The sequence below is a fragment of the Carlito syrichta genome, unplaced genomic scaffold (assembly GCF_000164805.1).
Source record: "Carlito syrichta isolate Samal-C Ts95f unplaced genomic scaffold, Tarsius_syrichta-2.0.1 Scaffold301968, whole genome shotgun sequence".
Classification (NCBI taxonomy): domain Eukaryota; kingdom Metazoa; phylum Chordata; class Mammalia; order Primates; family Tarsiidae; genus Carlito; species Carlito syrichta.
The window spans coordinates 5,751-21,887 of NW_007246064.1; the positions used below are offsets into that span (position 1 = coordinate 5,751).

Sequence of the window (16,137 nt, forward strand, 5' to 3'; positions counted from 1 at the left end):
CGGAGTGCACCTGAGGCTTGAATGGCCTTTTTAGAATTCCAGGCCCCTGGGGTCTGCAGACTTTTCTGCGGTAGACCAACTCTTGGCCACGGACTTCGCATTTTCCCTCAGGAGGGCGAAACTACCAGCTGACTTCCTCCAATCTGCATATTTTACATATATAAACACTTTTGCAGTGTAGTGACCATTTAAACACATCATTCATATAAACTCCTACTCTCAAAACGATCTGGCACAATAAAGCTTTTATCTCAGATCGTTTTCTGCCCTTCTTTTAATTACTGGCTTTTGCAGCTTAGGTTTCACCTCCGGGCTGGTGGCCGAAGGGGTTTTTATTGTAACGTAGCTGTCTGTGCTATTCTACCTTCCTGCACTACTTTCCCTATCAACATGGATAGATTCAAAATTTTAAATTCCCAATTGGATGGATAATGGATTTTTGGGAAGAGCAAATGTCTCTTTCACCTTATTGGTTATCAGCAAGTGAAGGAAAATGCTGGTGGGTGTTGGGCTGGGCAACCCTGATTGTTGCAGCTGTGACTAGTTCTCGGTTTAAAAAGACAGACCTACTTGATGAGTCAGATATTCACCTGTTTACTCAGCAAGTCTTCAGAATCTGAGAAACGGAACTGTGCCCATATGCTAACTTTTCATTCAGCAAAAGGGGGGCACGCTTAAAATTGTTTTCCTCCCTTGAGAGAAAAGACTGTTTGGAGACATGAAAATATGAACAAAACCTCCAGAGCCCATGTCCTGAAACGAAATGGATGTGGAAAACTAAGTGGGCCCATTGAGCAGACAGGATTTGGGGATGGAGACTGGAGGAGACTGGGGACTATGTAGACTCTTTGGACAGTTGAAGCCCATCTGAGGAAGGGGGCAGCATGTATCTGTGGCCCTGCATTTGTGTCAGAGAGAGAAACAAAGAAAAGAAGGTAGGCAGTGACAGACTCTTAGAAAGTTTTCCATCTGGAAAGCAGGTTTAAACCTCAGTCACCCACCTCTGGTAAGATGCTTTGTGTAAGTGGAAGGGTGTGTGTTGGCTGCAGGCTGAGAGAATCTGCCTGACTGAGCTCAGCTGAGAAGGAATTTAATAAACTTCATTTGTTTTGTGGTTTCTACCTATGGAAAACTCCTCTGCAGTTGGAGGGCTCTCAGAAAAGATCTGAGACAGAAACCTTTCCATTCCATTTGTAAATCAGTTAACAAAAATGCATTTAATAGCCACAAGGATTTAATAACAAGGGGAAAGAACATAGGTGCATATGGTAGGTAAGCATGACTGGAGAATTCACTCATTCTTTTAGTCTGTTTTGTTTTTATTTTGCTAACATCAGAATGTATAAGTTTATAGTGATGTGAGAATAATAAGCAATTGTGGGTGTCTTGAATTCATTATAATGTATTTCTGATCCCTTTCTAACTAGGAGATTACTTGGAGGCCAAAATTTGATTTATATCTGGATTTGATGTCTCTACAAAATGAAGATTGGAGTTGGCAGTGTAGGTAACACCACTTAAAAACATTTTTCCTTGCCTATGTTAGTTGTACTTTTTCTTCAAGTTTTCATTAACTTTTCTGTTTGTTTGTTGTTTTTCACTTTTCTACTATAATGGCTTAGTGCAATTTTCTTTCATACCTTGAGTTAAAAGTGAAATTTCCACTGATGGGAGTGGAGGAAGTCACATTACTCAAATAATACAGAGTAGTTCACTTGCTTCATTGAAGTGACTTCTAGGATCACCACTTGAACTAATTTTTAAAAAAATACATAAGATTAATATATTTCTATTTATAGTAATGCCATAGTAAAACTGTAGTTTTTAACTTTTTTATTGGAGGTATCATTGCCTCAAGCCAATGAAAGTCCTAATATGGCCTTTGATGATACCTATTGCTTTTCTTCACACAAATACAAGTACTTTATCAAAGTGGGATTATTCTGTCTCCAATATCTTTAGCTTATTTTTTTGCATAACACAATATCATAAATATTAAACTAGGTCTTAAAGCTTGAAATATTACTCTAAGGATTAAATTTTGAAAATTCTAATGATTTTTTATTTTTCAGTTGGAGTCTCACTCTGTCTCCCAGGCTGGCGTGCAGTGGCCGCTCCCAGCCACCACAGCCTCAACCTGCTGGGCTTCGGAGATCCTTCTGCCTCAGCCTTCCAAGTAGCTGGAACTACGGGCACACGCTACCACGCCCAGTTAATTTTTTTTGATTTATTGTAGAGACGAGGTCTCGCCAAGTTGCCCAGGCAGGTCTTGAACCCGCAGGCTCAGGAAATTCACTCATCTTGACCTCGCAAAGCACAGGATTACAGGCTGAGCCACCGAGCCTGGCCCTCTCATGATTTTAAAAAATTCTAAATTTCCCTTTTCTTTTTATGGCATAACCTGCACTGCATTTACTTACGTTTCACTTTGTCTTTTCTAGAGAACATGAACAACTTGACAAATCTGTTAACTTTCATATTAATGTATTAAAGAGGATGAGGTAAGTGTCATTCTGTCTTTGGAACTAGGAAAATGAAGTCAGTGGAAGACTAAAAGTAAACCCTGAGGTCAATACAGTTGGACGTTGTCATTAAAAACTGAGAATTTTGAGACAGCAGTATGTTGAAAGATAGGATAAAAATGTAAATACTTTGTAGAGAATTTTGTGGACGTGTGTTTCATTGGTTTGCCTGGCATTTCTTCCTTCCTATTGCTGGGGACAGCATCACTGTATCCTTAAGGAGAACTCTGTTCCTCCCACTCAGTGTCTCCTGGTGCATTCATGCTGCCATGACACCTCTAAACATGGAGTGTCACATGACCTTTGCCTGTGTGTACTACCTATCCTCTGGCTACAGTGGTTGGTCAAGTATAGGCAGGATCAGTCTCTGTCACTTAGAATTCTTTCCTGGGATTGTTAGTAAAGGTATCAAGAGAGAGGCTCACACTTTTTCTCTCCTGGATTATGACCATTAACATTGTATACTTGGAAGTTTCTTTGGCCATCTTGTCACCTCTCTCACTTCTTAGAGGAAGCCCATTTACAGGAGGAAGCAGATAGACATATAGGCTGACAATATTGGTGGAGGCTGAGGACTGCCAAGCCTAGTAATTCTTACTTAATTATCCAATTCTTTAGTTCCACAAATATTTTAAAGTGTCTACTCTGAGCTAGGTACTGTTCTAAGTGCTGGGGAGACAGGGAAGACAGTCAAATTTTAAATCTTAACTTTGAGGGATGGGACAGAAAACAAGCAGATATACAAAATGCTTTCAAATAGAGAGAAGTGGTGTAAGGACAGACAACATATAGATGAGGAAATGAGGACCATGATGATATATGAGGGTGGGAGAGAAACTGTTGTTGGGGATGGCCAGAAAAACCCTCTCTGGAGCGACTCTGATTTAACACTTGATTGAGAGGAGCCAGCTGTGGAAGATCCAGGGCAGATCAAGCAGGAGATTCAGTGGCCTTAAGGTGTGCCCTTGGGATGCTTGAAAGATACTAGAGGACCAGGGAGTCTCAGCTGCCCTTCTTTACTCTAGGTGCTAGTTGGTCAGAATGAAAGGTACAGTGTTAATAAACAGTGACAAAGTCTGACTTTGAGGCTCTTCTTTTTCTGGACAGTCACTAGAGAAATACTCATTCTGTTATAGCCACATGACATTGCCACAAACTTTTTCAACATAGCACGGTAGGTTGCCATGTTTCCACGCACTTGACTGTCCCACTTTTCAGGAGGCCTCGCATTTGTGTGGCATCCATTTGTAGATATGTTGTCTTTCCCCATTTCAGGCAGAGTCATACTATCCCTAAACTTGTAGCCACTGAAGCTTGGTAGTAGAATTATCACAGTTATGTGACAGTCGGAGGAAATACTTATTAAGTTTTGCACTATCCAAACCATGTTCGATAATGCAATCAGGTCGGAAATTTAGCACGCTAAGGGAGCACCTGGAGAAAGTTCAAAAGATAACTGACTGATTAAAGAGATGAAGGAGAACATACATGGGGAAATGCTCACAGGGTTGGGGAGCATTAGATTTTGAGAAGGCTGAAGACAGACCTTAGTTATGGACTTGAAGTAGGTGAAAGGTTCATAACATCCAAATCAAAAGTGGTGTGTTGGTCTTTAGTGAAAGAGAACCAAGAGTGTAGGCTTTCTTTCAGGTAGGATAATTTAGGCGGCAAGCAACAGGAATTCTTACTCGAGGTGTGAACACTAAGTGCATTATCTTATTCTTGAAGCAGGCAGGTTCTGGAGTGGATTGTGTTAGCAGTTCAATAGTATCATCAAGGAATCACATTCTTTTTGTTTTTCTACTGTGCTGGCTGCAGAATCACTTCATCTTAGGACTCATTTATATCCCAGTTGTTAAGATAGCATCAGCAGGAGTATGTGCTTCATTGTTTGTATTCAAAGGGACATAAGTGGGGGGAAAATCCCTTCCAGCAGTAGAATGAATATTATATATATATTTTTTTGTGGTCAGTTTAGATCTATGGTTCTTTCTGGATCAGTGGTAGCTTCCAGGCAAAGTCATCTATAGATTATCCAAGTCAATCATAGGCAAGTGCAGTGGAGTGGATTTGGACTATGCAGGGCATGCCTCCAAAGGTGGGCATGGGGTCAACCCAATCCAAAATCACAGAGTCTCAGAGTCTTACCTGTCTTACGGGATTATGAAATGAAATCTTGGTCTTCAGGAGGGAAGAAACATATATCCATGTGTGCAGAATAGACAGTGGATCAATATACTAATGTGAGGCACTTAGGGTAGCAATAAAAAAGAATAATATAATATAGATGATCCTGAATATTGGAAAAACTTAGCATGGAAGGATGTGGAATCTTTCTTTAACACGAGAAGATTCCATTTGTCTGAAATTTTATCTCTGATCCTGACTAAACATGGGGTCATGGTGGGGGAGGAGTAAAAGAAATTGCATAAAATTGCCATTAGTGTTAACTGAGGTGCTAATTAGCACACATAGGCTATAGCTTTACCTCAGAGATTGAGAAGTAGTAATTTAGGATGAGGTCTAGGGCATTCTGTTTTTAAATAGTGATTCATATGAGTCTGTTGTAGCCTGTCAGCTTAACTCCATTTGGAAACCATTGATAATAAACACAGAACAGACATAATTTTTTTGAGCACATAAGAAACATTCACAAAAATTGAACATGTCCTAGGCAAAGGAAATCTCAATAAATTCCAAAGAATTAACATCATAGGAACTATATTCATTCATCAGGGCAATAAATTCAGATGTTTATAACAAGGCCATATTAAGTATAGCTTTGAAAAAACATGTTTGGGAGCATACCCCTCAAAAAAATTATGAAATAACAATTGAGTTAAAAAGTTTAGCAGAAGAGAGATTATGCAATAGTGAGAGCTGCCAGCAAAGAAAGCACTCCATGTCAAAGTGCAGCTAAAGCATTACTTACGAGGAAAATTTGTAGCTTTGACACCAATGATTAGAAATTAAGAAAAATGTTTGAGGCTGTAGTGAGCTGTGATCACAATACTGCACTACAGCCCAGGCAAAAGAGCAAGACTCTGTCTCAAAAAAAAAAAAAAATCAAGAAAAATTGATAACAAGGAAGCTAACGTACAACTCCAGGAGGAGAACAAAGACAGTAGAATACATCCAACGAAACAATGTGTGAGTTCAACTTCTTACTTAGAAGCAACTGGGTGGGGCTCAGTGACTCAGCCTCTAATCCCAGCACTTTGGGAGGCCAAGGCAAGTGGATTCCCTCTGCCTGTGGATTCGACCATCCTGGGCAACGTGGTAAGGCCTTGTCTCTACAATAAATCAAAAATTAGCTGAGCATGGTAGCGCACGCCTGTAGTTCTGGCTACTTGGAAGGCTGAGGTGCAAGGATTGCCTGAACCCAGGAGGTCGATGCAGTGGTGGCCATTGAGTATGCCACTGCACTCCAGCCTGGGCAACAGAGTGAGATTCCAACTCAAAAAAAAAAAAAGAAAAGAAAAAGAAAAGAACCTACTGTGCTCATGTCGGCTAGATTCAGCAAAAAATAAACAAGTTAAAGGACAATTACAGAGGCTCTGGTTCCTTGAGAGAGCTGTAGAGTCAGCTTTGGAGTCTACACCACTGGGCTTAACACCAAACTTGACCACTAAACAGCCTCGGAAAGACTCCTCTATAGTCATTGCCACCAGCCAGCTCAATGAATACTGGCTGTTGGATGCCAGGATCCCTTGAAGTCACCTGGACCTGAAAGGAGATTCCACATGCCAGACATGGTGCCTGGTTCCTCATGTTGCTCTCTCTCCAAGAGAAGTCTAACATGGGTGGGTCTGATTGGCAGAGTCTAGGTTTCATGTGTGAATTCTAATTATAGCAGGCTGGGAAGGTGAGTTTCTGGCTTCCACCTTGGGAGATAGAACTCATTAAGTAGAGCAGGGATCTCCAACCCCCAGGTCACAGACCAGTGCTTGTCTGTGGCCTGTTAGAAACTGGGCAGCACAGCAGGAGGTGAGTGGTGGGCAAGCAAGCCAAGCTTCACCTGTATTTACAGCTGTTTCCCCATCACTGGCATTACTGCCTACGCTCCACCTTCTGTCAGATCAACACTGAAAAGCCTGCTTCCGTTTCAGTATTCTGTCTTGGTAAAACAGGGGTTTTCTGCAGTGATGAAAACCAAAATGAGATTATGGAGTAGACTGGACATAAGCAACACACTTCAGGTGTCACTGTCTTCCATCACTCCCAGATGGGACCATCTAGTTACAGGAAATCAAGCTCAGGGCTCCTACTGACTCTGCATTATGGTAAGTTGTATAATTATTTAATTATATATTACAATGTAATAATAGAAATAAAGTGCACAATAAATGTAATACGCTTGAATCATCTCGAAACCATACCCCTCACCCCTGCTCCATGGAAAAACTGTTTTCCATGAAACCGGTGCCTGATGCCAAAAAGGTTGGGGACTGCTGATGTAGAGAATTCCTAAGACATGGGGAAGGGGAGGGGATTCATGGCAAATGTCTTCTACATTCAAGAAGAAAGGATATAATAAAGGTAAGGGCAGTAATCAATGAAATTGGCAACCTTTCTCTTCAAATTGAGGTAATTTACAAAGTCAAAAGATTTTTCTTTGAAAAGAATCTAAGGCACACCTCTGGTAAGACTTAGGAAAACATTGATGTCACACACACACACACACACACACACACAGGAAATAGCTAGAGAATTTATACATTATAAACTTATCAAGATTCAAAGTGCTAAAATAGAAGCAGTAACTAGGCAGAGCTACCTTACATGCCTGCCCTTGGATGTTCTGGGGAAAAGAGAGGTTCTGTCCCCCTGATTGCTAGGTTGGCAGGCACTTCCTTCCAACAAGACTACACCTAATAGGAAATACTCAAAAGGGGCAACCAGCAAATAACAAATATTCAGTACCTGTAATGGTAGTTACTTCACTAGCATCTTATTGGCTTATATTCTTTCCAATGTTCATTACTATAAAAAAGCTTCAGTAAACATTTGTGTCATCTTTTTGTCTCCTAGAAGTGAAACTACTGGATCAAAATATAAGAAGAATTTTAAGACTTTTGATTAAACTCTCAAATTACTTTCTTTCATGGTTGTAACCATTTACAACCTCACTATCTGTGATAAGAGAGGACCCATCTTACTACATCCTTTTCGGCTTTGATTATTTCATAACAGAAGTAGTATCTCGTTGTTTTAATTTGAATTTTTAAAAATTCCTAAGGGTAAGCAATTTACAATATATTAGCTAATCCAATGTTTATAATATTTTAAAAGTAGATATCATAATATTCATTTTACAGATGAGAAAATTGAAGGCCAAGAAAGACAAAACTACCTTCTCTCAGACCCTTAGTCAGGAGATGATGTTAAATTTAAATCTAACATCCTCTCTGATTCTAAAGCCTATATCCATATCTACTACTTTTGTACATAGAAGGTAGATATATGTCACTAAGTATATAAATGAAAATATCTAAAGATCAAAAAAACATATGTAGTTGGAGTTTCCCAAAGAGTGTTCCAAGGAACATGAGACTTTTAATACTCACTGGGAAAAATTCAATTCAATGTTCAGAAAGTTAGAAAATGCCAAATAGTGTTTCCCCTCTTGGAGACTTATTGTAGAGTTGGGATATTTAGACTTTGAGAAGTCTTACAGCAAATAAACTGTTGGTCTCTGTTTAACATTCTAGAAATGTAGTGTTCCAAGGAACATGTTTTAGTAAATTCTGCCAAGCATTGTACCTCTTATTTTGTTTCATGTTTTATTGCATTGGCTAGGACATCTAGACAGTGGTAAATGATATTGGTGATAGTGGGTATTTTATTGTCCCCTGATTTAATGAGAATGTTCCTAGTATTTCATTATTACGTGTTATGTTGGCCATGAGTTTAAGATGGATATAGTTATTATTTATTATCTTAAATAAGAATTTGTTATTTCTTATTTTCTTACTTAGAGAACCAGGAATGGTTGCTTAATATGAAGCAATTAGCTTCTCAAACACAGGGAAAAAGATCTAGAGGTAGAATATTAGTTTAATAAATAGACAATATTTTTGATGAGCTAGGGGTACTTACAATGCTTCTGTCATAACACTAGTTCTGCTGTGGGCTGGGAAAAGACATATATTTTCTCCCAGAAAAATGATATGTTTCTTTCTTTTTCTTTTCTTTTCTTTTTTTTTAGAGATGGATCTCACTGTGTCACCTAGGGTGGAGTGCAGTGGCATGATCATAGCTCACTGTAGTCTCAAACTTCTGGGCTCAAATGATCCTCCCACCTCGGGCTCCCAAGTAGCTGGGACTACATTAACCTGGCGCAGAAAGGGTGATATTTGGATATATTTATCACCTTTTCTCTAGGCTGGAGCATAGGGATGGCATTTTCCTGCTCATCATTTATTCAGCAAATATTTTTTTGAGTGCTTGCTAGGTCCCAGGTCCAGTTTTGGGTGCCGTGTCTCTAATAGCATTTAGTACATGATGATGCCTAGTAAATATTGTCACTGTAAGTTAAGTTATAAATAGTTGGCCTTGATGTGGGGTTATTTGCCTGTCCCTATGCCAAGAGGACCAAAGATGTGGGGATTTCTGTTTCTGGCCCCTTCCTTCCCATCTCATCATAGCTATGTTGAGTGTCCATAGCCACAGGGCCATGGACAAGCATCTTTCCTTTGGAGATACACACCAAACACCCTTCAGCCTGCCCAACCCTGGCTTGGATATGGCATAAGTATTCAAAATTGAACCAGCACAGGAAGATTTTTACTACTCTGGACACAGAGTTTTACTTTTGGCCAGGGAAATCCTTGGAGATGGACTTGGTAGTCCTTGGGGGGAATGACCCAATGAATGATTGCATTAAGTTTTGGAAACCATTTTCCCCCCAACAATTTCCTTGTCTACAAGTTTATGAGGCAGTAAATAGCCCCTGTGTGCATAATGAATTCTGACATCATAATAGGGCACTTAAAGACTGCAGGCTGGCCAGCACTTTCATTAGCAGCACAGCCTGAGGCAGAGCAACCATCCCATCCCATCCAAGTGTTCTATTATAAACCTTACTATAAAACTTTCCCTGGCATTCCCTGTCTTCAGTGAGGACGCTTTTCATAGTCCAAGTAATTTCCTCCCCACTCCTCCTTGAGGACTGTAGAATGAGATACAGTCAGATTACACAAAACCTGGGCCTACATGACCTCGGTTTTGGCTGTGGGTGGAAGGTGGTTTTCAGAAGCTGTTGTCCTAATCTATACAGAATGTGACAGAATAGGAACTAATTTCTCAGGTCTTCATAACAAAGCCTGGTGACATCTACTTTCTCTCCTGCCATTTGTCTCTGACCTGGGACCTGTGAAGTTTTAGAAATTTTATTTGTATGATCAAAATAAATATAAGTTGAAAAATAGATGAAGGAGGAAGGGCTGGAAATTGGCAATGGAACATTTATTTTTAATGCGCCTTTTTTCGAAAGGTGGAAAAGGTTTTAATGCGCCTTTTTTCGAAAGGTTTGAAACTTTTTTTGAAAAGTTTCAAAGAAACTAGCACAGAAAACTAATAATTTCTCTGCTTGTGGAAGAAGCTTCATTTTAGAATTAAGTCACAGAGAGGGCTAAAGTATCGAGAGTTTCTGCCATGGAGCCTGGTCTTTTCCTTCCCTGAGGCTTTCTGGCACATGGACGGAGAGAGCTGGAATAATGGGCTGGGGTTTATGAAAGTGAGTCTTATTGATATCTATGAGACTTTCACCATCCACCTGGCTTAATTATTATAAATTTAGGGGGATTAAGGGAATCATGTTATGGTTTCACTGCATAGAGCAGACTGTTGGCCACAAAATGTACAACAGTTACATATAAACTTCTTAGAATATAAACATTGGTTTATTGTGGAACAAGCATAAATTCTCCTTTCTTCTCTTGTCCAACTTGAGAGTGCTTTTCATTTAAAATGTTCTCTAGAAGGTCCGTGTTTTTATAATTCCAAGACTTTACTATCTTTCTTTTAAAATAGCCAGTGTCTGCCATAGGGTCCTTCCTTTAAGGCTTGCAGCCGGACAATGTCTTTGTGAGTGTAGATGGGAGGTAGGCTAGCTCAGGATTTGTGTTCGCCTGAGCAAGTCGGGTGGGAGACGGAGGAGGTGGGTGTGGGAACCCTGGGCTCCCCACTCAGCACTGGCCTCAGTAGACTGGCCCTGGGCTGGATCATGTCTCACACACCTGGTTGCTCCAGATTTAAACACCTGGTAGGGTGAGGGGTCAGTGGAGGGACCTGCGCCATCTTTTGTTATATATGGCTACTGGTGGCACAACCAGTGATTACTGGTCTAGCGTATTTTCTGTTCTTTGGGCAGTCTCATTTTAGCTTCAAATCCCTCTCATGTCAAGTACCTTCTTTAAAATATTCTTATGTTTTTCTGTTTTGATTTGGGGGGGCCCCTGGTCTTTCAGATTGTTACTCCAAGGCCTAGAGCTGCCCTCTTCACTTTGGTTTAGATAGCTTGATGAAAGTTTGCTAAATTCCTTATTTTAAAAGAAAGATCCCCCTATTTCTGGGACAAAGAGAAAAGTAAAGTAAGCCAACAAATAAATATGTTTTCTTGCTCTTCTAGGTGATCACAATTTGAATGTGAAAACAAGATTTTCAAATACTTTTTGTTTTGAGTGAAATACATATGAGTGGTCATCTGGCCACCTGCCTTTTCATAAAGCAGAGGAGGAATCTAGAATGCCAAATATACTTGATTTCTTTCCCTCTCTACCTGGATTTTTGCCTCCTGTGGTCTGCCTGTACTGTCTTCTTTCTCTAAGATGTCATCCTAGCTTGGGGTGGGTCTGCAGGCTCCATAGTGGCTTTCTCTGAGTGATTTCCTGCCATGGTTGTGCATTTAGCAAACAATCTTGATGATGCTTTTGAGTGAAATTTAATTCATGGCTCATCTGTGTCCTGAAGACTTGATGCTCTGTGTTAGTCTTGCTGATAGTATTTTCTGCACTTCACAGCCACAGTGCTGAACGCTCCTTCATAGCTGCTTACATATCTCAGCAAAATTATCCCAACAAGACTTCAAAACCAGAGTAGACCCACTAAGGCAGAGATTTGAGGTAGCTGACATTTCATCAACTTAGTTCCTGTGATAGGGAAGCCTTCTTTTTCCTTTGCAAGTTTCTTTTCCCTTTTACTTTTTTCAAGTGAAATATTTTTTTTCAGGTTTCATTGTTGCTGAATAGGTTATCTGTAGGTCAGTGGGTTTACAGGTTGTTTGGATTTCCTAAAATTGTGCTTTTCCCTAAATGTGGCACGAGAGATTGTTTGTGGGTTGCTCTGTGAATGGGACAGCCCACTGAGTCCTACACAATGCTGCTATTTCTGTTTCTCTATGTTGCCCCCAACAAAGGTATTTTAAGTCCCCTTGTTATTTAAGAAAACTAAAATCAGCAGAGAAAAATCCTGGAGTTCTTAAGTTTCCTGCCAATCCTGCAGAGTTCAGAACAACTTTTATTTATTTATTTTTTTAAAGAATTTTTTCCATGACCTTCAAGAAGCCAGCTACACTTTGCAATACTTTTCCTTTTAATGAATAATTTTCCAGATACAGTGTACGAATGAATTGTAGTTTAGATACCCAGACCATATAACTTCAGATGAAAATGCAGATGTTTATGAGTTCATGGAATGAGTTCATGGAATAGAAGATATAAATGTCCTGACTGTGATGTGCCTTGAGAAGCATACACTTTTCTATTTAGAGAGGGAGAGAAAAAAAATGCTCAATAACCCAAATTTGCATAATTTCCTGCTTTCAACATTTATGCTTGAAAGAAGCTCATTTACATATAAATTTGAATTGCATGATAGCATATGTGGGGAAATTTTGACCAAAAAATGTTTTCTTTTAATCTGCACATGCTGTAGTTTGTGAAAGTGTGTGTTCACACACAGAATTATTGATATGGAAGCCTTTAGTCCATGTCTGACACAGTTTAAAATAAACTTTACTCAGCAACATGGTAAACTGGTCTTAAATCTCATTCTGAAAAATGACATATTAAAAGTTTATACAGTTCTCTTATCTTTAGAAAAGGGTAAAGATCTGAAGTAAACTCATAGAATTATTTTGAGTTACCACTCAGAAAATAATTTAAAACTTAATAATCTTCTGTATCTAATTATTTGGAGGTACTTTGTGTGAGAATAATTATTTTTATTATGAAATTATAGAACTGAGTCACTTCTGAATATGATGTTTAGGTTTTAATATTTTTCAATCTTGTGATTCTGGTGGATTTACAAGTGAACATTTATAAAACGTTTATATTTTCAATAAATATTTATGGAACTATTGCTACATGCCAGGAATCTTTGCAAAGAACTGTCAGTTCAGAGATGAACAAGGTAGATATGCCTGCTGTTTGGCCCGTATTGAACAAACTTAAGGGGGAACAAAGGAATAAAAGGAGAGAGAGTGTTGTGGGCTGAATGATGCATGCCCAAAGTTCATATGTTGAAGCCCTAACCCCCAGAACCTCAGAACATGACTGTTTTTGGAGACAGGGTCTTACAAGAGGCAATTAAGTTAAAATGAGGCCTTTGGGGTAAACCCTAATCCAATTTGACTGGTGTCCTTCTAAGAAGAGGAGATGAAGACACAGACACATAGAAGGAAGACCATGTGAGGACACAGGGAGAAGGTGACCATCTGCAAGTCAAGGAGAGAGGCCTCAGGAGAAGCCAACCCTGCTGACACCTTGATCTTGGACTTCTAGCCTCCAAAACTGGGAAGAAGTAAATGTCTCCTGTTTAAATCGCCTAGTCTGTGGTGCTTTGCTATGGCAGCCAGAACACACTGATCTGGATAGTAAGCTCCCTGATAGAACAGAAAGGGGAATCGAGCTTAAGGATGCTGAGTCACATGTAAGCCCACTGGCATCTGGTTTTAGGGCTAAATACAATAGTGAATTTTCAAAATGTATGTGCAGAATACTAATACTTGATGACTGTGTCTATGATAAATGATGCAGACATGTTGCTACTGCTTATACAATTATACCTGCTATTATTATTTGTAAAACTCCTGAAACATGGAAATGATGCCATCTGCTGTACCTTATCCCCTACTCCTGAGTTTAAGGGCAGAGGGTAGAAGTGGAACTTGGTACTAATTCTAAACAAAATCATTCTTAAAATGGGAAGAGGCTGTCATAAGCTATGGGAAGTTGTTTCCAAGTAAGGAGAAAGGGCGGTTTCATCTTGAGAACACAGTTCACATCATCTCTTTTATCTGGGAAGAAGTTGTGTTCCTGCTTTGCAGTCACATTTTTGTCCATGGTAAGTGGATAAATGTGGTTTGCATCACTCAGTGCCTTGGGAATGTCTTATGGGATATTTCTGGAATGGGCAAAGTTCAGCATAGTCTGGAGCCAAAATGTCCCCATTATTGAGCCAATGTAGTTCAAATGTTTATGACCTATCTCCAGAATGGCGTGCACATGTGAGAGGCTGACAGTGCAGTTGGACATGTCCCCAGGACCGGAGGGAAGAGCTGCAGAGGAGCAAATGTGACATATGGCTGCCTTGAATGTTGTTTCTGGATGCCTGCAGCTGCAGGAGAGGCCCGGCGGTGTGTGAGCCCGGTGAGACTTTCCCGTCAAAGCAGCAACCTCCTCAGCCTCACTAGAAGCCCTGAAGGCTGTAGGAAAGCCCGGGTTTCCTGTGCCTGATTTGCTTTCTTCTTTTCCTGAATTCTGCCTTCAAGACCCATACAAACTAGCCTCTTTGAAGCCTCCAAAGGGAGTCATCTAAAACAGAGTTCTCACAGTGTAGTCTGTGGGTCCCGGAGGCCTCTGTGACCCTGTCAGGGGATCTTTGGGGCTGTAAGACATTGTTTGCTCTTTTCACCGTGAGTCTTGCATGAGAGCATGGTAGGATTTTTCAGAGGCTACATAGCGTGTGACAACATCATTGCATTGATGACTAATGAAACGTGTGCTTGTCTATTCTTCTCTTCTCTAGAATTTTTAAATTAGTAAAGTTGAGGTATTCATATGCACATTTTCAGAGATTATCTCAGTTTATCTCAGCATTTCTACTGTGTTCTTGCTGTCTTCCCTATACCTACTATAATCTTTATAAATTATTACTTGAGGGAGCCAGATGGCTGGGACAGCGGTCTGGACACATGCCTTGTTGGTTCTGACCCGACTGGCGCCTTTCGGTCCCATTGGAGGCCACCTCTTCAGAGGTTGCCGCTCGTGCAGGCTGGAGACTGGGGAATCTGTCATGCTGGTGGTGGTGGCACATTGAGCCTGGGTATAGACAGTTTCCCCAGCTGACCAGGTCACAAGTGATCGAGGCTGAGTTCTTCAGTGTAACCATGTAGTTCTGGATTCTCTGGTCTTTTGGCCTGACTCAGATCTGTGCTGGGTCACTTCACATATCCTGACCCTTCCCAGTGGACAGATGAAGAGTTAGGTATTCTTCCTGATGTTGAAGATGAAAGTACAGACTCAGCTTTTGACAAGAACCAGGTGATAATGTCAAGAAATTGCAGACTTCGTATTGCACATTAAAGTTATAAATTAAAGTACTTTGGCTGGAAAAAAAATTATTACTTGAAGTCCTAACAGTTTTCTTGCACCTGTGAAGAAATACAACAACAACAAAAAAGTAAGTATAGTTTTTGTCTTATTTCAATAACATTTTAATTATTTTTCTGGATACATTTCTAAATTTTATAGTTTTATCTAAAACTGTTCCTATTCTAGACTCTAATATCTCATTCTAAAATAAAATGAAATTTATAATGCATTTTTGTTTTATTTATGGGTGAATCCTTTGCTTTAAAAATGGTTATTAGCTATGTTATCTATGTGTAAAGACACTAAGAAAGATGAAATAGATGTATCAGAGCATTCTCTCACACGGAGAAATCTAATGCAAAGAAACTGGGTGAAAGGGTAAATAAGAAATGAAAATGTGATGAATGTCAGCTCTATAGCTGTTATGAATTTACCTTGTTGTATTTTATGCAACAGAAAAAATTCAAATTGTATTATGGTGCTAAATTATGACATAATTTTCATACCAATAATGTAATGTTTAAAGAAAGAGGAAATTAGTATTTTAAACATAGACATGATGAATTCTATTAATGGTCAAAAATTGTTTGTTATGGCTTTTAAAACTAGACATGAAAAAGCCATGGGAGTATCTCCCAGAGTGTGTTATCACATTGCACAGTCTGAGAGAAGAACAAACCCTGTACTGCTGGCTGTGCTGAGTGTCTACTGGTTGAAAGGTCAGCAAAGAAGCTGTGGCACCACCACTGTCAAAAAGTACTGTAACCTGTTGGATGAGAGCCTTAGTTGCAAACATGAAGACCAAGTTAATGTCTGGTCTGCCAAATTGTACTTTTAGCTGATAAATGGAGCCTGCCTGGACTTAGTTCTTTGCTTGTATTCATTTGTTGTCAGTGAAATGATTCATCAAAGAAAGCTTCTTTGATGGAGGTACTGGGTAGCAAAAACACATGTGGTGCTGAAATAGTCAGTGATGAATAACCTTTTTGGATACCATGGTTTATTCTGGAATGACT

The 16,137-nt window shown here is 39.7% G+C and overlaps 1 pseudogene; it reads left to right on the plus strand.

The window, feature by feature from the left end:
• Positions 1-14,696: 14,696 nt before the first annotated feature.
• LOC103258124 lies at positions 14,697-15,112 on the plus strand (annotated as a pseudogene).
• The last annotated feature ends 1,025 nt before the right edge of the window (positions 15,113-16,137 follow it).